This window comes from Mus caroli, unplaced genomic scaffold (assembly GCF_978045245.1).
Source record: "Mus caroli unplaced genomic scaffold, Mus_caroli_1 scaffold_7, whole genome shotgun sequence".
Classification (NCBI taxonomy): Eukaryota; Metazoa; Chordata; class Mammalia; order Rodentia; family Muridae; genus Mus; species Mus caroli.
In genome coordinates this window covers 42,628,825-42,655,078 of record NW_028227262.1, presented here as the reverse complement: position 1 = coordinate 42,655,078, position 26,254 = coordinate 42,628,825, and the positions used below count along the sequence as shown (strand labels likewise).

The following is a 26,254-nucleotide window of genomic DNA, read 5'->3' as shown; positions in this document are numbered from 1 at the left end:
GGACAACACCACTGAGTACTTAGGTGAACTTTTATTCACTTAGTTGCAAACTATGTGTTGCAAACGTGGCTTCTAAGGACTCGTATTTATTTTTGCAGATTATACCCTGCTTGTAAATTCCAAACATGGAAATATTGTTGGATGTCCCCAATCAGAAATGCTAAACCTGAGTTTAACACACTGTTCCTCAGATGATGTATAGAAAACACCCCACTTCTTGTTCTTCTATAGGGAAGTCTCTCCTCAAAGTGGAGTCAGCTAATCTCTGGTAGAGCATGGATGATTTGAGAGCTGTTCACTGTGTTCTCACTCCTGCTTAGACTCTCAGCACTTACTTGGGATTCTCTGCCATAGCAAAACTTGGGGATTAAATACCTTTAGTGGCTTTACTATTCTTTGTCATTTTACTTTTCAGAGACATGATGTGTTCCAGAGACATGCACTTAATCCTCTCTACCTTCTCTTTCAAGAGGTTTTTTTTTTTTTTCCACTCATTACAGAAGCTTCTGTGTACTGATCAACAGTTCAAGAAACTGAAGAGTTTGTACATCAGGAAATTACAATTTTATGGTATAAGATGCTAGAAAACAAAATATAAGATGTTACAAGAGTTGCTAAATTGGGAGGACAGTAAATGACTCTTTCAGCCTGCATTCTGCAAATTCTCATAGATGCTACTCTCTTGGCTAGAGGACTTATCATTGTGAGAGATCATCTGACACAAAAACAAGAAAATGCTCACAGTTTTGGAGATTTCAGTCCACCTTGGTGGAGACAACAGAGCAGGGCAACCCATCTCACATCAGCTAGGAAGCAGAAACAGGAATGGTCCAAGCAACATATATAGAGCACACTCTAAAGGCATATTCTAAAGGTACATGCTTACTCTACCATACCTCACCTTGAAAAGTTGACTCCATAGCATAGTAATAATGGCAGAATTCAGCTTTGCACTAAAGTATCAAAGATGCTAGAGCATTTAAGGTCTAACTTCTCTCAGAATACCCTCACGGAGATCCCAGGAGTATGCACTGTTATTTCTTAATCATCTCATTCAGATCAATGATACGTATCACATCACTTGCTTTTTCAAGTAAGAAAGTAAAAGTACAGTTTGCTTCTTAAAAATCTATTTAGTGGCACAAAACTTTTAGGAATACTAAATAATCATGAATTGTCCATGAGAGGCTGTTTTTCAATTCATCCTTTGAAAATTTTGTATGTCTATATAATGTAAGTTGGTTATATTCTCCCCCAACTCCTGCCTTCTATCTCTTCCCAGTCTTTCCCTACCATGTATCACATTCCCTCTTAGCTCCATCATCATTGTTGGTGTTATTATTATTATTATTATTATTATTATTATTATTATTAAATGATGCACATGGTCCAATGAATACTGTCTGCATTTGCATGGGTACTGGGTAAACCACTGGGGGAATATGGAACCTAAAAATGTCTACACCACAAAGGAAAATATCTCTTCCTTCCCCAGAAGCCACCAATTACCAACCAGCTCCTCAGCCAGCAGAAGGGACACAGGAGCCAGCTCCTCCACCTTTATTCTGGAAATTAATTTTTTATTTTTATTAGATATTTCCTTTATTTACATTTCAAATGTTATCCCCTTTCTTTCTTTCCCCTCTGAAAACCACTTATACCATCTCCCCTCCTCCTTATGCACCAATCCACCCACTCCTGCTTCCCTGTCCTGGCATTCCCCTACACTGGAGCATCTAGCCTTCACAAGACCAAGGGCCTCCATCCCATTGATATTCAACAAGGCTATCCTCTGCTACATATGCTGCTGGAGACAAGGGTCCTTCCATGTGTACTCTTTGGTTGGTGGTTTAGTCCCTGGGAGCTCTGAGGGTACTGTTTGGTTCATAATGTTGTCCTGCTCATGGGGCTGCAAATCCCTTTAGTTTCTTGGGTCCTTTCTATAACTCCTCCATTGGGGACCTTGTAATCATTCCAGCGGTTGGCTGAGAGCATCCACCTCTGTATTTGTCAGGCACTGGCAGAGCCTCTCAGGAGACAGCTATATCAGGATCCTGTCAGCAAGCACTTGTTGGCATCCACAATAATGTCTGGATTTGGTAACTGTATATGGGATGGATCCCCAGGTGGGGCAGTCTCTGGATGACCTTTCCTTCAGTCTCTGCTCCACACTTTGTCTCTGTATCTCCTCCCATGGGTATTTTGTTCCTCCTTCTAAGAAGGACCAAAGTATCAACACTTTGGTCTTCCTTCTTCTTGAGCTTCATGTGGTCTATGAATTGAATCTTGGGTATTCCAAGCTTCTGCGTTAATATCCAGGTATCAGTGAGTGCATACCATGTGTTTTCTTTTGTGACTATGCTACTTCACTCAGGATGATATTTTCTAGTTCCATCCATTTGCCTAAGAATTTCATGAAGTCATTGTTTTTAATAGCTGAGTAGTACTCCATTGGGTAAATGCACCACATTTTCTGAAAATTTTAACTGGCTTGATCTTATGGAAGTTGCGTGAGTAGCCTCATTTGCTGTGAGTTCATTTGTGCTACAACCATGTCATGTTCATAAGGCCACATTTCACAGCAGTCTTGCTCATCCTCCAGGGCTTATATTCTTTCCATCTTCTCTTCCTCAATGCTCTGTGAGTCTGTGGAGGTCTGGGTGATGGGGGTGAGGGGTGGTGGTTGGTGTAGATACCAACTGAGCATCTACAACTGAACACTCACAGCAACTGCTCTCAGCATTTTGAAAAGTTACATGCAAGAGCATCCTTTTTCAATGATGAAAATCAACAGACAAGGCATCAGAAAGTCAAAATGAAATTTCTTTTTTTTTAAATTAGGTATTTTCTTCATTTATATTTCCAATGCGCTCCCAAAAGTCCCCCATACCCTTCCCCCAAGCCTCCTACCCATCCACTCCCACTTCTTGGCCCTGGCATTCCTCTGTACTGAGGCATATAAAGTTTGAAAGACCAATGGGCCTCTCTTTCCACTGATGGCCGACTAAGCCATCTTCTGATACATATGCAGCTGCTAAAGGACCCTGATATAGCTGTCTCTTGTGAGACTATGCTGGGGCCTAGCAAACACAGAAGTGGATGCTCACAGTCAGCTATTGGATGGATCACAGGGCCCCCAATGGAGGAGCTAGAGAAAATACCCAAGGAGCTAAAGGGATCTGCAACCCTATAGGTGGAAAATGAAATTTCTAAAGGCCACACAGGCATTTTTAGAGTTCTCTTATAAATAAGAACAATATGTAGTCACAATATCAAAGGTTAAGCTTGGCAAAGAGATAGTAGTTTACTGTTTTAGAAACTATTGATTTTTATTAAATTATATGAAACTATTCCTTTAACTCTACTATGACTTTAAAGCCTACTCTATTTATTGTTAATAGAAACTGAGCCTTTTACCAATATACCCATGGAAAAATTCATCAGCATCATTAGTTAGAAGAGCAATGACCATAGGAAATACTTTCTCATTCCTACAAATAGTCTGTAGTTTGATGAGATTGTAGATTGAACTTTAAACACCTTAGAGCTATGGGGCTGATTGTGTGTAAATTATTCTCTAAAATAAATAATCTTTTAAATCATTACCCCTTGAAAATTATGAGCAGTCCTTATGCTATTAATGCTGAATTATGGAAAACTTCAGTCCTATAGAAATTAACACAGACACACACACACAGACACAGACACAGACACACACATACACACACAGTGTGTCAGTGGGTGGAGTGATTTTTTTTTCAGTGGCCTCTTTTGAGTTGAAGAGATAATGAAAAGCAGGGTAGAATTAGGCTTAAAATGTCTTCTCAAATACATCAAACTCTACATTTTACAACCAGTGGGAGGGACCTGATTTTCTATGTAAAGTGGCCCTTGAGCTGGCTTTCCTGCATACCCCCATCTATGTCCCACATTTTACCCCTTGCTCTGGACATCCATAGTCACCAGATGCTTGTATAAAGTGAATCCCTTTGAATTGACTGCCCTGAGCAGCAGAACTCCCATGATGCCCCAAGAAGCGCAGCTTGTGCCAAGGCAGTCCTAATTTTAAAACTCAAGTGTTATGTCTGGGAGCTTTTTTCGTTTTTTTTTTTTTTTTTATTAACCTCTCCAAGAACTCTTCTGTGCTGTCACACATAAATCAAAGGATTATGAAAGAACTAGTGAAAGAAGCAGTTTCTCTCTATGACTGTAATTTGGTTCCATGAATTATTAATTATTTGAATGGTATAGCATGAGTTCCTGAGAACCCAATATAAATGTAAAAGCTCCACCTTTATCAGTGATAATCTAAGAAGCTGCAGTAATGCAATTCTTACCACTCACTGCTCTGTGGTGTGCTGAGGGGACTCGGGATATTCAGACTGCTAAAGTTTCTGAGAGAAAATACAGAGGACAGAGAGATCTTATTTTAGTGATTAGATTTGAAATTCAGTATAAGGAAGCAGATGTGAATTGCTTCAAGAGTCCTGATGGCTCTGAAGAATGGAGCTGTTTCCTGATGCTGAAGCAAATAGAAGGACATGTTCTAAAGGCTGAAGCAGACTATCTGAAAGCAATGTGTACCATCTGCATCTCTGCTGTTTAGGAAGAGATAAATAATGCACCAGAGGTTAGAGTTGTGCTAAAGATAGGACCAGTGTATGATGAAAGCAGATGTCAGATGTAGTAAGGACCTTGTTTCTCAGTTCAAATTATGACTCTTAGATTTTTCAAAGGAAACAACAATGAAAAATGTTGGATCCTTTTGTTTCTTGCTATGGTACTTAGATTTAATACTTGATGAAGCTTACCTGTCCTTCTCTCTTTAACAGGAAATGTGGTTTTGTTTTAAAACCTTATGAAAAATACACATTTTCTCCTCACTATGGTAGTCATTCAAATAATATCCTGTTCATCAGGGGTTTTGTTTGCATACTTATATTCATTTTACAATGTATGACCATTTCAGAGGCATGTTCTTCACATACAAATACACTGGGCTATCAATTCATAGGACCATAGTCTAGCAAATTCTTTAACTGATAATTTTTTAAAACACAAATAAACAAACGAAAAATGAATGCCATGCTCTTGGGCATTATGGTTTAATAAGGAAATAACAGCAAACCTCTGATCCGGCCAATGATCTTGAATTGTGGTGTCAGGCGATTTTCTAATAAAGAAAATATACATGGTGGCTAGCTGTGATAAAATCAATGACTTATGATTTGCTATGTTAGGCAATGTGAGAGGTTACTTAAACATAATGAGTTCACTAAATCTATGTTGACTTTCATATTATTAATACAAATGTTAGAAACTTTATTACTTTGAGATCTCTGTAACCATTCCTGTGTTCTTTGACTTAAACAAGTTAGGTAGATTACATAAATAATTTTGTAGGGTTGGGTTTGGTGCATGGATATAGGGTAAATATGTCTCTTAGTAAAAATATGAAAACAATCTGATAGATAAAAATGCCTTGAGTATATATTTTGCAGATGTGCAGTAGGTTTTAGGAGATTAGCAGTTAAAACTATCTTAATTTTGCCTGATGTTAATGTATTAAACATAGATAATTTTCCTCATTTTCTATTTTAAACTGATCTTTGTCAATATCCTATCATGCACCACAACCCCACTCATCTTCCTATTACTTCATATCTGCTCTCCACCCTTGTAACCTCTCCCCTCAAAAAAGAAAACAGAATCGAAAATAGAAAAGAATCTTGCCAAAGAAACTGTAGTGTGTGAAACAGCTCTACTTGCAAATGAGTCATTGGTCTGGTTTGAGGCCTCAGGCTTCTGGTAGACTATCAATACTGTGACTCCTCTTGGATAACCAGTTGTTGCCCTGTGCCATGGATCTTGCAGGTTTGGTTCTGCAGGACTGACTCCCTCATATACTCCAGCAGTTAATAAATGAAGTGAATGTTGGGATGGGCCAATTCAGCCCAGAAGCTGAGCCTAGTTAGTCAGCTGTCTTATATCAGTGCCTCAGGGACAGCTCCCCTGCTTTGTCTATTGTGATGGTTTGTATATTCTTGGCCCAAAGAGTGGCACTATTAGAAGGTGTGACCTTTTTGGAGTAGGTTTGTCACTGTGGGTGTGGGCTTTAAGACCCTCACCCTAGCTGCCTAGAAGCCAGTCTTCCACTAACAGCCTTCAGATGAAGATGTAGAACTCTCAGCTCTGCCTGCATCATGCCTGCCTAATTGCTGCCCTGATGATGATGGACTGAACCTCTGAACCTGTAAGCCAGCCCAATTTAATGTTGTCCTTTATAAGAATTGCCTTGGTCATGGGGTCTGTTCAAAGCACTAAAACCCTAAGACAGATATTGGTACCAGCATAGGTGGGTATGCCTGACCACATTTTGGGGACTGACTGTGGAAGGACTTTGGAACTTTGGTCTAGAAGAGCCATTCGGTATTAAGAGCTATGTGGAATTTTGTGGAGGAATTTGGAAGATAATGTTAAGAACAGTGCAGAAGATGGAGGTCTGGCTTGTGAAATTTCAGAAGGAAGATTAAAGACCTTGGCCATTGCTATTTTGAGTGTGAAGATTCTGTCGTTTGGATTTGCTGGGGCTGTGATTAACAAGGTACCATAACTACTAAAGTGAAAACTTTACATTACTGGTTTTGTGTGTCAACTTGACACAGGCTGGAGTTATCACAGAGAAAGAAGCTTCAGTTGGGAAAGTGCCTCCATGAGATCCAGCTGTGGGGCATTTTCTCAATTAGTGATCAAGCTGGGGAGGGGGGCATTGTGAGTGTTTCCATACCTGGGCTGGTAGTGTTGGGTTCTATAAGAAATCAAGCTGAGTAAGCCATGGGAAGCAAGTCAGTAAAAAACATCCCTCCATGGCCTCTGCATCAGCTCCTGCTCCCTGACCTGCTTGAGGACCAGTCCTGACTTCCTTTGGTGACGAATAGCTATATGGAAGTGTGAGTTGAATAAACCCTTACCTCCCCAACTTGGTAATGATGTTTGTGCAGGAATAGAGACCCTAACTAAGACAAGGTCCCAACAGCCACATGTCACTCAGATATCCAAAATGGTTCAGGTGGCACCCCAGACCACTGACCTGCATGGCTTTTGATGGTAACTCAGCTAAGGGCATTCACAACGACTCCAGCTGCAGCAGGACTACAGAGCCAAGCATGGACCACAGTCTCCACTCTGGTCAGCACCTCACCATAGCCTTAGGTGGCAGCACAGGGCACTCAGATCAGTTTGGTTCCTAGTGTCAGTACGGTCCGCGGGAGATCAAATGGAATCAGACATCTCTTTCCACAGTGAGTGAATCATTTGGCTTCATTTTCTCTCTCATCTCTCCACTCAATACTTCCTCTTTCCCATCTCTCTGTAACATATTTACTTATTGTAGTCGCACCAGATGCAGGGCCTGGGGCATGTGCTTGAATGTCTCTGCCTCGTTTATTTATGGACTTGAGAAACAACAGTCTAACATATATTCTTTAAGCAACACAGAATATATATTGTAAAGATTTGAAGCATATCTAAATTGTAACTTTCATATTTATATTTTCATAAAGGCTATATCTTTCCTTTTAAGACTTAAAAGAACAAAAACAGAAAGTATTGTTTTCTATTCATTCATTTTCTATTTTAAATGAATAATGTTGTATATGCAGCTTTTGGAGCAGATATAACAATGCCAACAGCTAAAAATTATTTCATTGTTTATGTGATACTATTACTGACCCATTTACATTATTGGTCATCAGTTAAAAATTAGTATTTTTCTCATTTTCTTTTGTTTGAAACGTTGGTCCCCTACATTCCTCTTGGAGAGTGGGATGGTCTGTATAGAAGTACACTCATCATGGTATCACTTGGCTGTGCATTGAGTAGGCTGAGCATGAGATGCCTGATAGATACACAAAAAAAAAAACCCGAAAATTTGTTAAATATTAATACAAGAAACCTCTCTTTACAGTCCTCGCATTGCCAAAACCTGACTGCTGTCAAATCACTCTTAGGAATTGTGTTAGCACTTGGACATGAACTCTGGTCTTGATCACAAATGAGGACTCCTTCTCATATCAGTTTTACTAAAGTAACTTGACCCCTTCTCTTCTTTGTTACCATAGATGTAGTTCATACCCTTAGACTTGAAATGATGCTATAGAATGTAGTATCTTAAATATTTCAGTCACAGATTTATTAAATGAAATTTAAGTTTTAAGTGGGACCAATGTTGACAAATTTAAATTCCACAAGATAATTTACAAAGCATAGAGCATTTTGGAGGCAAATGACTTTGACCTAGGCAGTAAACTGTCTTTAAACTGAGGAGGGTTTCTTGATTTGGTATGGAATAAGTAAACTGAGAAATCATTAAAGTGAAGAATGTTCTATTGAACTTGACAGGTCAGAAGAATGAAAAGTAAATGATCCAGAGATGGGAGAAAAATCTTCTTCCTCATATTATCTGTGTTTTTCATGGCTACGTTGTTCTGCCATGTCATGGGTTATGTAAATCAATAAACACTGGTAAAGAGATGACATCATAGACATTTTACATTCCTTCATATGCTCTACCCTGTCTGATATATTTCTTGAGTCTTTTATACCAGTGTATATTTGAAACATCACTACAACTATGCTGTAGTCAACTTTTCCCATGAGTGCATAGATTTGTTTTTCAACTTGGAGTAGCTTAGGCTCCTCTTGTAACCTCCAAGTGAGGGAGCCAGAGATATCTTTTGAAACTCAGCTATGATACTCTATCACTGCCACTACTTGTATTTGTTCTCTGAGCCTAATTTTCTTTATTATTAAATGGAGATATTAATATTGCCTGTCTGATTTTATTCTTATGAGAAGTTAAAAATGTAAGCAAACCTTCGTGTTTGTCTTGCCTATAGTAGAGGCACAGTTTTTCAGTATTTACATTTTCCCCATTTTATCTGAAGGCCTTTCCATTTACTATAATCCTTGTAATTAATTCTAGTTTTGGAGTAATAACAGATTTGGTTGTTTATATGGATCCTCCGCAATGTAAGAATGAATCATACTTAATTGTGCATTTATTTCAGTGAAGAAAATCATCTAAATGCTTTCTTCATTACCAACTCACCACATTATAATGCTGTGGTAGAAATCTACTTGAAAAGTAGAACCTGCTCATTTGTCTTCAAACAGAATCAATAGATGTGGATGGTTTCATTAGCTATGAAATATTTCAGAGAAAAATATAATTGTGTACATCATATAGTACAAGTTAGTGTGGGCAGGCAAACTAAGACTAATCACTGGGGAGGTTTCCCAAGGCTCTGTTCTATAACATCCATCATGTAAGAATTCCTTTCTTTAAATATGTGCATGTCCTCTTCAGCAATGCCATAGGTGCTTATTTTTAAGACTTTGCATCTTTATGAAGCTCTCCTAACAAAGAACACTATTTATCTCTCTTAGATTGTTCAGTTATTACAAAATCCGACAAGCATACATTTTTGATATGTTCTTGCAGTTTTCAAGATACCTATTTCTTTTCTTTGGGAAATATTTCACTATGAAATTGAAGATGCTTGTCACATATCCATTCTCTGGTCCCTTCTTTGTGCTTTGATTTCCTCGGGGGAAGAAATTACTACAGTAAGGTTTTTTAGTGCTAGTTTAGTAAAACATATACATGCTAATTTTGTATTTAGTAATATGTCAGCATTAAATTCTGGATTATTTGTTAAAAGCATTAACATTTTCAATGGCTAAATCTGAGTATTGGTGTAAAAACTTTGAACAGCATGGTTCTGAAATGAAATATTATGTTCATTAAAAGTTTATGCACTTAGGTATACAAAACCAAATAAAATAAAATAAAATATTTATTTTGGTACCGGCCTTCATTATTTGTTTCAAATAATCACATCAAGGTTATTTAGATCACGATGACATATTTTCCAATTTGAATTTCTAAGGTAATATGCTTGTTCCTTCTACAATAATCTTCCTACATTTAAAATTATCCCCTTTGAAGACTCATCTTAGTATTCCATTGTGGGTCTTAGAGAATAGCCATGGATGATAATAGAAATTAGCCTCCAACCTGTATGTGCATTTGGGGATACTTAGTTTCTTCATTTTCTACCTTTAAAATATATACACCTAATATTAAAGTAGAATGTTCTCATTTTTCTCAACCTGTTTTGTAGAGTTAGGTAGCTTCTCCCTCTTTTACAATATTAAATTTCATAAAGCAATACTTGGTAAACATTTGCAAAGTATCTCAGTTACATTATTTGAATCTTATGGTTGTAGATGTGTGTAAATGGTCCTGAGAGATCATTTTGCCCCTTCAATCAATAGAAAGATCTACAAGGGCAGCTTCTGAAGGTCAGAGTTGTTATTGCTTGTCTAGGTCCAGAAAGTAGATTTCATTTCTTTTTATAATGCCCTTTTAACTTCATGATATTTCCTTTGAGTCTGATCAATAAACTATTCCTGTTGGCATTCAGAAATTACTCAATTATTGAAGATACTGTAGCATGGTGACCATTTTGTAGCATCATTCTAGAAGATAAGATAGGATACTGTCCCTTTAATATGTTCTTGCATATTTATTTTATAGCAGAATTTTATTCTGTCAAATAATATTGGGGTTTGATATTTCAGATTTTATCCTTCACTAGAGTGATACAATTGACAGAGAGAATCTGAATATGTTGAGAGGCCAGAGATAAACACATGAGACAGAAGAATGATTTCTTTCTTATTCAGAATGTACGGTGTGACCATATCCTCGGGGATCCCAAATCTGTTTGTAGTTAATAATAGTTTGCTCTCTGGATAAACTATAGAACATTCTAGAGGCTAAACTTCTGCTGCACAAGAAGAGCTATTTGTTTACCACAGTGCATTTCCAGGTAATGTTTAATGGAAAATCTCAAGATATTTGATATTTTAATCTTACAGAAGTAATCTTTGCACCAGTAGTGTTGTACCTGGATTTTGAATATGTCTCAGAGGAGGAAGGCTCAGAATTTATAATATGTTAGGGCTCCCGCTGGGATAGAGAACATTTACTAGTCTGTAATCTAATAAAATTGATCTGAACAGAGATGATATCTGTGACATTTGATCTAGTAGAACCATGATTGAATAGCTCAGGCAGGTGTCTCTCTTAAAAAGGCGATCAAGACAGGGCTGCAGAAACAGCTACACTGAGGTAGCTGCCCCTTCCCTCCAAGGTTCTGATCTCCATATTTGCAAATGAACTTAGTGGTATTTTACAATGTCAGAAGAGTACATTCCATTGCCTAAGCTCCTGACCTTTCTATATTTAATAGATGCTCTCAATTGAGCTTACAGTTATATATGTCATGTTACACCAAATCAAAATTGACCAAAGAGGTCAGAAGAAGAAAAAGAAAGGCCACAAAGCTTAGCTAAAGGAAATATAAAATATATACTTAAGAATTTCAGATTCAAGCCTTTCTTCTCCCAACTCTGATGTAAAGTAGGGTTATCAGTGTACCCTGTATTTATTTTGTTTTTTCTAAGATAGCAACAGCTGTTTCCATTTAAGTAGAGAAAGTAGGAAATGAGCCTGAAACTTATGTGCCACCAAAAGGCAATGATGTGTCCAGGAAGGATGGTAACATATCAAAGGACATAGGTACTTATAAAACATAAGTTAAAGTTATTTACTGACCACTCAGAATAAAATAACATCTGTGAGCCAGGAAGAAGGTAAATACAGGTAGATATAAAGGAAAAGTACATTAAGCCAATGGTATAGAAAATGATTGATAAATTGGTAACATACATGCTAGACAGATATATGCCAGTTGATAGGAGATAGATAGATAGATAGATAGATAGATAGATAGATAGATAGATAGATAGAAAGGCAAACAGATGAGATAGTATCAGTCACACACAAATAAAGATCTACTCTGTAAGATAAATTTACAGTACAATTTAGTGTATATCATTATATTATTGAACAGAAAAAGGACACTTGTGAAAATATCGTTAAGTACAAATATAATTCATAGTTCATTTGTATTGATAGTTAAATTGGAATAATATGATCTGTTAATATTGGAGCTGTTGTGGGTGTACATTAAATTCTTCTGTCTTATTTTCTAATTGATGGTAGTCTGATTTTTTGGGGGGATGGGGCAGGTAGGTTATCCCATCTAACTTCAGAGGTTTATAATATTGTTCGGTTCCAAAAACTTCAGTAAGACTTCTTTGCTTAGTTATACAATGGCTTTCCAATACATGTCCTATGTCATGTGAAATATAATTAAGAAGGTTAATGTAACCATAATAGTTAAAAGAAATTTTGAGGTGTTAAAACTTCCATTGAGATGATAGTTGGTACTTTATATTTAATTTATTAGATGTGGTCTCACTTCACTGCTGCAGCTGACCTTAACGCCAGTCTTCCCATTACTTAGGACTACATCCATGCACCAACATGCCTGGATAAGGCAACTTTTAAAATTTATGATAATATTTTTATTGTTTGTTTTTAATTAACTTATTTTATTAAGTAATTAATTTACTTTACATTCCAATCGCCACTTCCTCTACTTCCAGTCCCTCCCTCCTACCTCCCCTCCCCCCCATTCTCTCCACAATTTCCCTTCAGAGAAGGGGGGGGAGGCCTCCCATGGATATCAACCACCTGGTATATCAAGTTGCAGTAGGACAAGCCTCATTTTCTCCTATTGAGACTAGACAAGGCTTAGAGGAAATGGGTCAAAAGCAGTCAACAGAGTCAGAGACAGTCCCTGCATTTGCTCATCAGGGTTCCACATGAACACCAAGCTGCATATGTGTTACATATGTTTAGCAGGCCTAGTGCCATCCCATGCATATTCTTTAGTTGGTGGTTCAGTCTCAGGGAGTCCCTGTGGGCCCAGGTTAATTAATTCTGTAGGTTTTCTTGTGATGTCTTTGACCTCTCTGGCTCCCTTAATCTTCCCCCTCTACCACAAGATTTCCTGAGCTTTGCATAATGTTTGCCTGTGGGTCTCTGCATCTGCTTCCATTAGCTCCTGGGTGAAGCCAGGACAGTTATGCCAAGCTCTTCTCTGCAAGCATAGACTATCATTAAGAATGTCAGGAGTGAATTTCATAAATTCATTCTTTTTAATAGTTGAGTAGTACTCCATTGTGTAAATGTACTACATTTTCTGTATCCATTTCTCTGTTGAGGGACATCTGGGTTCTTTCCAGCTTCTGGCTATTATAAATAAGGCTGCTATGAACATAGTGGAGCATGTGTCCTTCTTACCGGTTAGGACATTTTCTGGATATATGCCCAGAAGAGGTATTATGGGATCCTCCAGTAGTACTATGTCCAATTTTCTGAGGAACCACCAGACTGATTTCCAGAGTGGTTGTACAAGCTTGCAATCCCACCAACAATGGAGGAGTGTTCCTCTTTCTCCACATCCTCGTCAACATCTGCTGTCACCTGAATTTTTGATCTTAGCCATTCTGACTAGTGTGAGATGGAATCTCAGGGTTGTTTTGAATTTGCATTTCACTGATGATTAAGGATGCTGAACATTTTTTCAGGTGCTTCTCAGCCATTCGGTATTCCTCAGGTGAGAATTCTTTGTTTAGCTCTGAGCCCCATTTTTAATGGGGTTACTTGATTTTCTGGAGTCCACCTTCTATAGTTCTTTATATATATTGGATATTAGTCCCCTATCTGATTTAGGATAGGTAAAGATCCTTTCCCAATCTTTTGGTGGCCTTTTTGTCTTATTGACGGTATCTTTTGCCTTACAGAAACTTTGCAGTTTTATGAGGTCCCATTTGTCAATTCTCGATTTTACAGCACAAGCCATTGCTGTTCTATTCAGGAATTTTTCCCCTGTGCCCATATCTTCGAGGCTTTTCCCTGGAGGGCATCATCCTGAGTGAGGTAACCTAAGCACAAAAGAACTCAGATGATATGTACTCACTGATAAGTGGATATTAACCCAGAGACTTAGAATAACCAAGATATGAGATGCAATTTGTGAAACACATGAAACTCAAGAAGAACGAAGACCAAAGTATGGACACTTTGCCCCTTCTTAGAATTAGGAACAAAACACCCATGGAAGGAGTTACATAGACAAAGTTTGGAGCTGTGATGAAGGGATGGACCATCTAGAGACTGCCATATCCAGGGATCCATCCCATAATCAGCTTCCAAACGCTGACACCATTGCATACACTAGCAAGATTTTGCTGAAAGGACCCAGATATAGCTGTCTCTTGTGAGACAATGCCGGGGCCTAGCAAACACAGAAGTGGATTCTCACAGTCAGCTATTGGATGGATCACAGGGCTCCCAATGGAGGAGCTAGAGAAAGTACCCAAGGAGCTAAAGGGATCTGCAACCCTATAGGTGGAACAACATTATGAACTAACCAATACCCCGGAGCTCTTGACTCTAGCTGCATATGTATCAAAAGATGGCCTAGTCAGCCATCACTGGAAAGAGAGGCCCATTGGACATGCAAACTTTATATGCCCCAGTACAGGGGAACACCAGGGCCAAAAAGGGGGAGTGGGTGGTTAGGGGAGTGGGGGGGAGGGCATGGGGGACTTTTGGGATAACATTGGAAATGTAAATGAGGAAAACACCTAGTAAAAAATATTAAAAACATAAAGAATGTCAGGAGTGGATTTTCTGTCTCATGGTATGGACCTCGAGTTTTTTTCAGTGAAATGTGATGAAATTATACACACACACACACACAAAACACGTCTCTGTGTCTGTGTCTGTGTGTGTATCTGTGTGTGTGTGTGTCTGTGTTTGTCTGTATGTGTCTGTGTGTGTCTGTGTGTGTTATTAGCGAGACTGCATTGTTGTGTTTGGGTAGAAAGTCTATAAAGACGTGTTCTGCTTATGTATAACCAAATTAGCATAAAATGAAGAGAAGAGGAAATGTTATAAATTTGTCATTCATTATCTGTAGTACCAATTGATATATGAAAAATCAAGCTCCTGGTGGCCTGGTGCCCGTTGGATATAACCACTTGCTGCAGAAGCCTGAATACACGAGTTCCATAATGAGGATTTCATGAAGGTGCAGGGACAAGTATGACTCTCCACAGCTGTTCTTTGTCCTCCATGTGAACACCATTGACAGCCACACACACATATGACCATGCATCTTTTCATATAAAAACAATATTGATTAATACATTTAATAATAGAATTGTGCTTATATCTTATATATTTTTATTTGTACTTCAGTCCCATTGCTAATTGGTTCTATGACTTAGTCCATGGATTAACCAAGATTTGGTAACATAAGAACATAACTGGCAGAAATATTTTTCATTACTTGGAAAATAGAAAATTCATAAAATGCAGAAAGAATATAAATTGCATAAATACATTAAAGGGACTTAGCATGAATAAATTTCCATCATAGCATCAATCTTTACTCTGCTTCAATACTTATAGCTATGATTTGTGTTTGTGTTTCCGTTGGTATACTATTGTCCTGTGTATCAAGAAGTAGTCGAAGTATTTTTATATGTTAAAGTTGGTACTAGAAACCAGTCAAAATATGACATTTGATGTTTGATCCCTAATAAAGAATTAAAGCAATGTCTAGCTTTATAAGACCATCTATTGTTTTTAAAAGAAGTAAATTGAAATACTGATAATTAGTAATACATGATAGAAGCCCTCACAGGATGACTACTATGTTATGCCTCATAATTGTTGGGTTAGGTCTCTACTTGCTATGCCTGACTATATCAGGCATAGTATATGGATGTATGAATCCCTTTACCTCTATGTACCGAATAAATATATTTGATTCATTTTAATTTGCCTTGTTTATTAAAATCATGCAGTTCATTCCATATATTGTTATAAGAAAGAATAACTAAATGAAACAGTACTTTTTGATTTTAATATTATCATAGTCAACTATCTCTACTGTATATCAGCAGGTAGATATTTTCTGTACCACCTAGGAGGGAATTTGAACTAGAGTAATTCTGCACTGCTACCCTGAGAGTTACGTAACCCTTGAGACCAATTACAAAGGTTCACAAGGTTGTTTTTATTTTGCTTTCTCCTGATGCCTTTTTAATGAGCCCTCCTTGTAAATGGGGAGCGTGAGGCTTTCTTGTTGGAAACCTGTCTGCCGCCTTCAGCCACTTATTACTAATACATCTGGGGCATGATTTATAAATTAAATATTAGGAAATGTACTTTAGGAGAAAAAAGTAGTAAGGGGGTTAATTTATAACTCTCATTTAGTGGATCATCTTGCCAGTAGTTCCCCACCGGGAACGCACCAACAGCACTGATGGCACCACATTCATGGTTTGTTTAATACTTTGTGAGGCTGGAAATTCCTGACTTCTCTGACAATGACTTTGGCAAATGGAGTACAGGAATGAATTATAACATATGGGATTGCATAATTTATCCATGACACAAAAATACTGAGCTTATCACTATCAAGTAAACATAGTCTTACTAAAGAATAAGAGGGCATATTCTTAGACATCAGTATCAGAGTGACTTTGAGCTATAGGAAATGCGTGAGCCATTTTAGTACAATCTTGTCAGTGTACAGATGACATGACTGAGGAGCCTCCTTTTAGTTACCTTCCAAAAGTCTCAGAATTTTTAAAATGTTAAATTTTGGATAATTTTTAAAAGCTTATTTCTTCATACATTTGATAGTATTTTAGGATGCGAATCTGATCCATTATCTGATGCATTAGACAGGACATCTGTGTTAATAACTGTATCCTTTATACTTATACAATTATATTATTACAAAAGATGAAAATAGTTGACTTGAGGCATGAAGACTTTATTAGTCACAAAATTATAGCTTCTAAGGACTTATAAATTACAGAGAGTTTAACTCAGGTTAAACTGAATCCAAACATTTATTCTTTTGGTTTTGTTTTTTTAAGTTCTGAATAATTTCTAGCTTTCTTTGTGATACTACTCTCATCATTGTGTGCAATACTTTCCAAGATGAAAGAGATGGATTTGTAGTGTGAATTGATATCTTCATGGTCAATGTTTTCAGATTATGTCTCAATCATTATTTATATAAGAATAAATAGGACATGCTTCAACACGGATGTATCAAGAAACGTCATCTAATTTAAAATAAATTATGGATATATTATTCAAATATACTCTAAAAGTGCATTAACATATATTATATATTTAATATATAATACATAAGAAATGACATACAATAGGCACTGAATAAGTAAGACATATACTATAATGCAATAGCCTATTTTGTCATGAAAATTACTTGAATAATACTGTTTATTTGAGTCTATTATTATATCATGATAATATTCTCTTGGGTCATTGATAAACTTCTCAATATCATATCATAGAATTAGCAGCAATTTTTTATGTAATCATTTAGTCACAGAGTTTGAGTTACTTGTATTAATATCACCAATGTTGGTTGATGTTCATGATGCAATAAAAATGACAATCAAAAATATATTGAAATTTCATCTTACCCCAGGAAGAATGTCAGCCATTAAGAAAAGAAACATTAGCAAGGAGTGGTTGTGCACCCCTTTAATCCCAGCAATCAGGAGGCAGAGGCAGATGGATCTGTGTTGCTGTAAATCTCCAACTCTAAAGCCCATGCAAGGAAATGCAACTCAATGTTATATTTAAAAAGCATGCCTATATTGGACAGATATGACGTTATACTACTTTCTTCCCCAGCTATGAAATCCTTGCTACTTGCACTTTCTCTAGGCCATGTACTACTCCATCTTCCTTCCAACTTCTCTTCTTCTAACCTTCTCCATCTGCTGTCTCCTCCAACTCCTTCTCCTCTCCTCTTTGTGTCTTGCCCAAAAAATCTCACCTCCTCTTTTTCTCCCAGAGATTGATTATTTGACATCTTTATTTGCCAGTCATATAATTAAGAAAAATTCATTTACAGATCTCTATGAGTTTGAGGACAGCCTGGTCTATAAGGCTAGTTCCAGGACAGGCAGGGCTGTTATTAACTCAGACAAACCTGTCTTAAAAAGGAAAGAGAGAGAGAAAGAGAGAGAGAGAGAGAGAGAAAGAGAGAGAGAGAGAGAGAGAGAGAGAGAGAGAGAGAGAGAAAGAGAGAAAGAGAGAGAGAGAGAGAGAGAGAGAGAGAGAGAGAGAGAGAGAGAGAGAGAGAGAGAGAGAAGGAAGGCAGGCAGGCAAGCAAATAAGTACTTGTATATATTTGAAAAAAAATGGAATGCTGATGCACTGTTGGTGGAAATAGAAACAAAAAAGACCTCCATGAAAGTTAATATGGAGATTTTCTTTAAAATAGATAAAGAAAACACTAGAAATAGATCTACCATATGAGCCAGCTATATCTCTCTTAGGCGTTTATTTGAAGTTCTCTAGGCAAGCATAACTCAGAAATACTTACACATCAGTGTTTACTACAATACTACTCAAAACAATCCGATCATGGAATAAATCTAGTTATCTAACAATAGAGGATTAGGTGAGGGAAATATGCTATATTTGCACAATGGAATTATTTTTAGGTCTAAAGTAAAGCTAAGTTATATCCTTTGTGGGAAAATGGATCTAATTGAGAATAATTTTATAAAACAAATTATGCCATTGTTAGGAAAACAAATATTATATGTATTGTCTTAATTGTGGGTTTTACACTTTACATAGACATAAAATTATATTGCACTACATAAAATGAACTGGGAGTAATATTGTCTAGGGGCACAGAAGTAGGTCAGGTTGTGTGGAAGGGATGATAGGGTACATGCTCAGCATACAATAAGACATATAAGAAATATTTTTTTAATATTTTTATTACTTATTTTCCTCAATTACATTTCCAATGCTATCCCAAAAGTCCCCCATAGCGCCCCCCACTTCCCTACCCACCCATTCCCATTCTTTTGGCCCTGGCATTCCCCTATATTGGGGCATATAAAGTTTGCAAGTCCAATGGGCCTCTCTTTCCATTGATGGCCGACTAGGCCATCTTTCGATACATATGCAGCTAGAGACAAGAGCTCCGGGGTTCTGGTTAGTACATTTTTAAAAAGAAAAATTAATGGCACATGTTACATCATCTTTTAAAAATTGAATTTTGTACCTTCGTGAATGTAACAAGGCTATAGTCCCTCAGATGAGCTGTATGGGGAGGGGGCACACATTGAAAACCCATGTTAACAGCATGTCACTAATTATCCTTTTGACAACATTTATATTTGCAAGAGAACAAGCTTTCATATAAAACTTATGATTTTTATATAAAGATTGTTACAGAGGCATAGTAATTCCAAAAGATTTCTATCTTCCAGCAGTCTCTTGAAATTAATGAATGAAGACAATGGGCTCTTATTCATTCAATTTTACCACACCAAGCAGTGGGAATAGAAAGCAATATAAAATTAATTTCTTCTCTTGACAGTTGTAAAATTATAATCATCCTCTCTATCCTTTCAAAAGATATTTGAAGATAACATTTTATATTCCAATTCTTTATTCCATTTCATAACCTCATATATTGTATAGACCATTTCAAAGTTAGTGGTCAAAATAACACTCAGTAGAAAGCTTTAGCTCAGCTATAAGGGTTCCAAAGAATGTATCCATGCTGAAAATCAATTTCAGATGTATTTCAATGTTATTGTTTAGCAAAAATGTCCTTTCCTGAGCTATCATAGATCAAGAATTGAACAGCTTATTCATGTGAATAAGCTTAAATATACATTATCAATTTTTCTACTTTCAGACTGAAAAAGCAGTGTTCAGTCTTACTGCAGGATCACGGTCAAACAGAGTGAAATACTTTATTATGCTAGTCTTTTATTATTATTATTTTAAAGTGTCAGAAATCATTCTTAGTCCTTTCATTAGGCTTTCTATGGCTTTTATAGTCATATGTTTTCAGACTGAGCATCAAGTCAATAAATATGGACACGTTTGCTCTCTATCTTTTACTAGACTAAACATATAAAGTGATACATATTTGGATACAGAGTTATCTGTGATTATTATTTAATTATCTTGCAAACTGACATGTGTGATATGGATTTATTTCTTCAGAAGTATTGAAGTATTTACTTAATGCAATCTATAAAAGAATCTGGAATCTAATTAAGAATGCTATAATTAAATGCATTTGCTGAAGGAAAGACAGAATATTAATATAAAACTCCTGGAAATCCCAGCCTTGTCTATTTCATCATTTAGGTTTGGAATTTGTTTTGTTTTGGAATAACTTTCTACATAGAAGTTTGACTTTTCTTTAAACTGATATTCTAAAGTTTCTTATTTTTTCAAGTTGATACATTTATTTCCTCCATCCTCTCTGACACTGTCTCTTTTCCTCTTATACTCTCTCCTTCCACCTTACAATAAAAAATTATGGTAAAAAATACTGTCATTTTTGGTTGAGCTATTTATGTGAATTTATTTGTTATATTCCTCTTTGCTTGGATTCTGTGTTGTGTTATAAGGACCCCTTCTTTCTTTTCAATTTAAATATCATTTACAGTCTTAAGGAATATAACTTAGATTTTGGAAGTAGAGGGATGGTGTAGTAGGTAAAGTACTTGCTCCACAGCACAAGGATCTAAGTCTGTATTTCCAATATCCACATAAAGGCAGATATGGAGACATATCCATATGCCTAACACTGGGAAGCTGGAGAGAACTGGACCCTGGGAGCTGTTAAACATCCAGAGTAGGTGAAATAGCAAAATCCATGTTCATTGAGATATTCTCTCCTCAAAATAAGGGAAAGTGTGATGCAGAAAGAAACACAAAGGCTACTGCTAGCCTGGAACATGCATGCACAACTTCATAGATGGATAGATAGATAGATAGATAGATAGATAGATAGATAGATAGATAGATAGATAGATGATAGATAGATAGATAGATAGATAGATAGATAGACAGATATATGTACATATGTGTGTGTGTGTGTGTGTGTGTGAGAGAGAGAGAGAGAGAGAGAGAGAGAGGGAGAGAGAGTGTGTGTGTATGAGAGAGAGAGAGAGAGAGAGAGAGAGAGAGAGAGAGAGAATGCACATATACATGCAGCCCACAAAAAAGTAGAACTGTGAATCTTAGTTAGACATAGCTATGCTTGTTTATGTAACCACCATCCAAATCAAGAGAGTATATATGATCTTTAACATAAAAGGTTTCCCTTTATCACCTTATCATCAATATACTTGCTCTCATGACACAGTCTTCTCTCATGTCTCTCAGAATTAAGCAATTCTTACTCTTCTTAAACTTCTCACAAATAGAAGCTGAAATTACTCAATTTTGAGTCATCTGTGCCGGGAATAGGCTCTTTATATTTCACTGTGAAAATAGATCACAGCACACTTAATACATCGATTAACAGATACAAGTGAAATGCACACAGCAGTACACTCTTTCCTTTGTGTGCATGTGAAGGAGAACACATGCATGTCATGGCCTCCAAGTGAAAGCTGGAGGAAAGCCTGTAGGTGTTCATTCTCTCCTTTGCCCATGTGGGTTCCAGAGGTCAAACTCAAGCCATCAGGCTGAATAGTGGACACGTTTACCCACATAGCAATACCCCATGCCTTCACATATATTTACATTTGCCAGCCATTCTCCTGTTTGATTGGTATGTTTATCATAGTTTACTTAATTCTTTTATATGACAATTACTCTTTTAATTTTTCTATATTTTAAAGTCTTAACAAAAGTACATATAAAACTAAATGATCCATTTGTCCTGCTCACACCGACATATCATCAATATTATTTCCATCAGAATTTTAACTTTAACATAATACCATGTTGGGGAAAAGCCCTCATGTGTTGATTAATATTATTTGATCAGTTACTAAATTCTTGCATATAGGTCTTGAGCACTTCAAGAGAATGCATTTATTCAGCAAATATACTATTGCTTAAATGTGATAATAAAATTATAATTTTACTTTTAACACACCATAGAAAAATGGGAGAATCTACTTTTTAAGAAGCATTCATATGTTAAATTCTCGAATAATTCTAAAATGAACTTTATCTTTCCCTGTCTTCTCATTTCTCACAAACACATGAGCATCCCATATCTTGGTTCGAAGCATTAGTTATTGCACCAGATAATCTTAGCCTTCATAGTTTTCCTACTGCATTTATTCAGATTTTAATTGTATCTTATTATTTTTATTTAGCTGTCTATCACCCAGTGCTTTTTAAGCCTCCTAATTTTGTGCTTCTGCTCTTTTTGGTGTTACCATTAAGTAAATATCCATGATAAAAATAGTATAAAACTTTTACTATGTTGGCTGTGAATGAGAATACTGTTACTGTTTATGTGTTGGATGCTTCTGTAATATTTTATGTGAACTATTGAGGTGGGAAAACTATCCTTTTCAAACATAGGTGATACCTTTCTACTTATCATGTATTGAAATTAATGAAAAGCATTAGTGGGTACTGAGTTCAGTCTGTCCAGTAGTGCAGAGGCTCACAGACAGTCATTACTGCTGTGACTTTCCCGGCCCATTCTCCACACCTTGCTGTTTCTGTCATTAGCAGCCTTTATCACACTGGATCCTTCCAAATTCGTTTCTTCTCCCTTAGGTCATGGTTTATATTTATATTTAAAATGCCTAAAGTTAAATGAAAGAAACTCTGATTTTTTTCATATAGTTATGTGAGACAATTTAAGATGACATATCTCATTTAGTTTTTGTTAAAATCAGATATCTCATTTAGTTTTTATTAAAATCAGTGCACATTCTTCAAATATTGCTTATTATTTCCTTCTCCAGCTTTTCATGCTATACATTTCATTGGTCCTTTCCAGATTTACTGACACACAGACACACAGACACATAAAAACACAGACCCAGACAGAGAGAGAGAGAGAGAGAGAGAGAGAGAGAGAGAGAGAGAGAAGAAAAGAGTTAGAGAATTTTTAAGCTTCATCATGTCTTATATGCAACATATTGATGAAAATAATGTATGCATCAAGAAACAGACCCTAGTATCTGACTGTGAAAAACTTTTGTATGCTCCTGTGAAAAACTTTTGTTTTCATTATTTATAGCAGTGTTTAACTGTTACTGACACTGTTTAATAATTGAGGGCAGTATGTTAACAGGGTCTTGCTGCACTTATGTATCATATATGTACATCATTGTAATTGAACATGAAATGTAGACCCTAATTAGTCTTAGTATAGAAAACTCTGGAATCAGATTACCTCTGTTTGAAAAACAAACAAACAAACAAAAAAAATTCTCTGTGCCATTGTGTGCTTTCAAATTATTTACATAAAATTTGTGACTCCTGTTTGATGCACAAAACGAAAAAGAAAGAAAATAAAAATAGAGAAAAAAGAAAAAATGATGCAATTAGGTCCAGCAAACTTTCTCAGTGATTAAGTACCTCCAAGCAAGCCTGACCTACTGAGGTTGATCCCACTACAACACGTATAAAGATAAAGGAGAGAAAAAACTCCACAAAGTTTGTTTTCTGACCTCCACATACTCATTGTTACTTGTTCATACCCACTTACACCTATCACACACACACACAAAATAATAATAATGAAAATAATTAAAGGAATATTAGTATCAAGCTCACAGAACCATAGTACTTAAGCTAGACTACATGTTCAATGTAGACAGTAGGCAATCAAAAATATTAGTTGTTATTATTGTTTCAAATATTATTCATAAGGCATTATCCAAAATGAGTGAGATTTGGATATTTAGTTCACTCATACCTGTGAGTGAGAGTGCATATGAATTCAAGAATGTAAAGAGAACTGAAGTTCAATGACTGCATTCATTTGATAATTGACTATCTGCTGTCAATTAAATTGTCAAAGCCCAGAACCCTCTACTTATTTTGGTACTTGTATATGTGCTGTAGCTTAACCATAGTGAGAGTGCTTCTGGCCACAGAAACAACAGCTCTAGTGCCATGGGTGTTTCTTATGAGGTCATCCCAAGTACTTGTTATCAGAGAAAGTTTATTATAAAGAATAACAAAAGAAATTTCACATACCTTTTCCTAACACAAAGCCTTTACTTTTGTGAAATTACATTGCATGTAAATGATGGACAAACATTTATTAGATATGTAAGTGTGTCATACTAAATAATTTAACTTGCAAATTTTTTTCTGAATATTTTTTCCATCTAAGTAAACCTTTTTATATAAAGATCCAATCTTCAGAATAATAATTTGTGCTTTTATATACGTATGTCTACATATGTGTGTGTGTATTCAGGTGTTCATTTATGTGTACATATGTTTTTGCAGGTTTACATATATATACACATGCATAGTAGGAAATCAAGAGAATAACCATCCACCTTGTTTCTTTGGAGACAAGGTTACTCACTGGCCAAGAACCCACAGGATCACAAGGGTTATCTGGCCTGTGAGCCCCAGCCTCTGCCTGACTCTCCTTTCCCAGATTGGGGTTTGAAATCTTACACCATTTCACGAAGTTCTTTTATGTCTCCTCTTATTCACAGAATCGAACTGAGAACTCTGTGAATGGAAATATATGCTTTAAGGAAACAAAATGCCTAAAGTTAAATGAAAGAAACTAATTTGGAAAAGCTACATGTTCTTTGTTTCCAACTATGTAACATTGTCAAAGAGGCTGGGCTGTGAAGATGGTTCTAGCTTGATTTCCATTGTGATGAACACCATAACCAAAAGCAACTTATTGGAGTTAAACATTTATGTGGCTTACAATTCCAGGTCACAGGTCAACACCAAGGGAAAGAAGGACAGCCACTGAAGTAGCAAGTATGAAGCAATAATCCTGCTTTCTGGCCCATTCTCTGACATGTTCAGTTAGCTTTTGTTATATGGTTCCAAGACAGATGCCTGAGGATGGTGCCACCCACAGTGGGCTGAGTCCTTCCATATTAATCATCAATCAAGGTAATATCATATAGATATGGTCACAGGCCAGTCTTATTTGGGCAACCCCTCAATTGAGACTACTTCACATGACTCTAGGCTGTGTTGACTAAGAGGTAAAATAAGCTAATGTATAGATAGTTACTTAACAAGTTGATACCAGGAGTTAAAGCAAGGAAGAGATGAAGAAGTGAGACACACACTTTTCAGGAAGTGAATTTCTGTTTATATGCACAAATAAAGGAACTCTAGGAGTGAAGACACATAAGAACTCGGGACTCATGATGGTAGATGGTAGTGTTGTATTAGTGTAGACTCAAAGGTTCATAAGCAATTCATCACTGAGGAAGCAGGTAGATAATGAGAAACACTAAGCATTTTGGGACCAGTGGGTGTATGCAAATATCTGTACCTTCTGCTAGGTTTTCCTGTGAACATAAACCTGTGTTTCATCAGGAATCAGTCAGATTAATACAATCTCTAAAAAAAATAAAGTGTATGTACTTGCTAGCAAGCACACAAGGTTCACAACAAAGACACCCTCATTACAACCCAGCAACTAAGTAAAGGTACAACTGACCATTATCCATTGTACTTGTAGTTGTACTTGTATCCATTGTACTTGTACATTGTAGTTGATTAACCCACTCTAATCTCTCTGGTGTCTGTGCTGCAAATTCCTTGCCACCTGCCCCAATGCTCTGGATTCTCAAAGGAAAGACACACACACTCATGCACACATACACACAGCCTTATTTTTAATGTGCCTCAGTCAGCACAATTATTCCATCTTTGGTACCCCAGACCCAATGGGGGCTCCCATCCCCAGTTCTTACATAATGGATACTCTATCTTCTGAGGCTCTCAAGCCTGCATCTTATCTCTTTCCTGGCATGGCAATTCTGCCTCTTCCTCAATCCAAAGTGCAGCCTCTGTCTCCCTGCCCAACCATTGGCCACCAGCAACTTTATTTACCAATCCAAACCAGCTTGGGGCAGGGACCCTCAGGATCTCACATGGAGGATTCTCGTGCAAATTGGGAGTCTTTAATGCAAGCATTAAACCAAATCCACAACAATTAAACCCTGTAGCAAGTGCTTATTTTCTGTCCTGTTATGGATTGCTTAACACAATCCAGTGCCAGCACGAAGCTACAATTTGGCAATTGTATTTATATATCTAATAACCACTGATGAAGCTGAACTAGGAAAAATGTTATAAAAAGAAGTTTGCTTTTGTAAAGTTGATCTAGCTTTTATTCAAAGGAAACATTCAGTATTGTTGTTAATTTAAGTGACAAGAGGTACTATATAAAGAAGCAAATGCAGGGATGTTGGA

General features: G+C 36.6%; 1 protein-coding gene across 2 annotated transcripts in view; it reads left to right on the top strand.

Annotated features, from left to right (window-relative positions):
- The window catches only part of LOC110295865 (contactin-4), a 1,019,336-nt gene that overhangs the window by 294,511 nt on the left and 698,571 nt on the right, over positions 1-26,254 (top strand). The window lies entirely within an intron of this gene.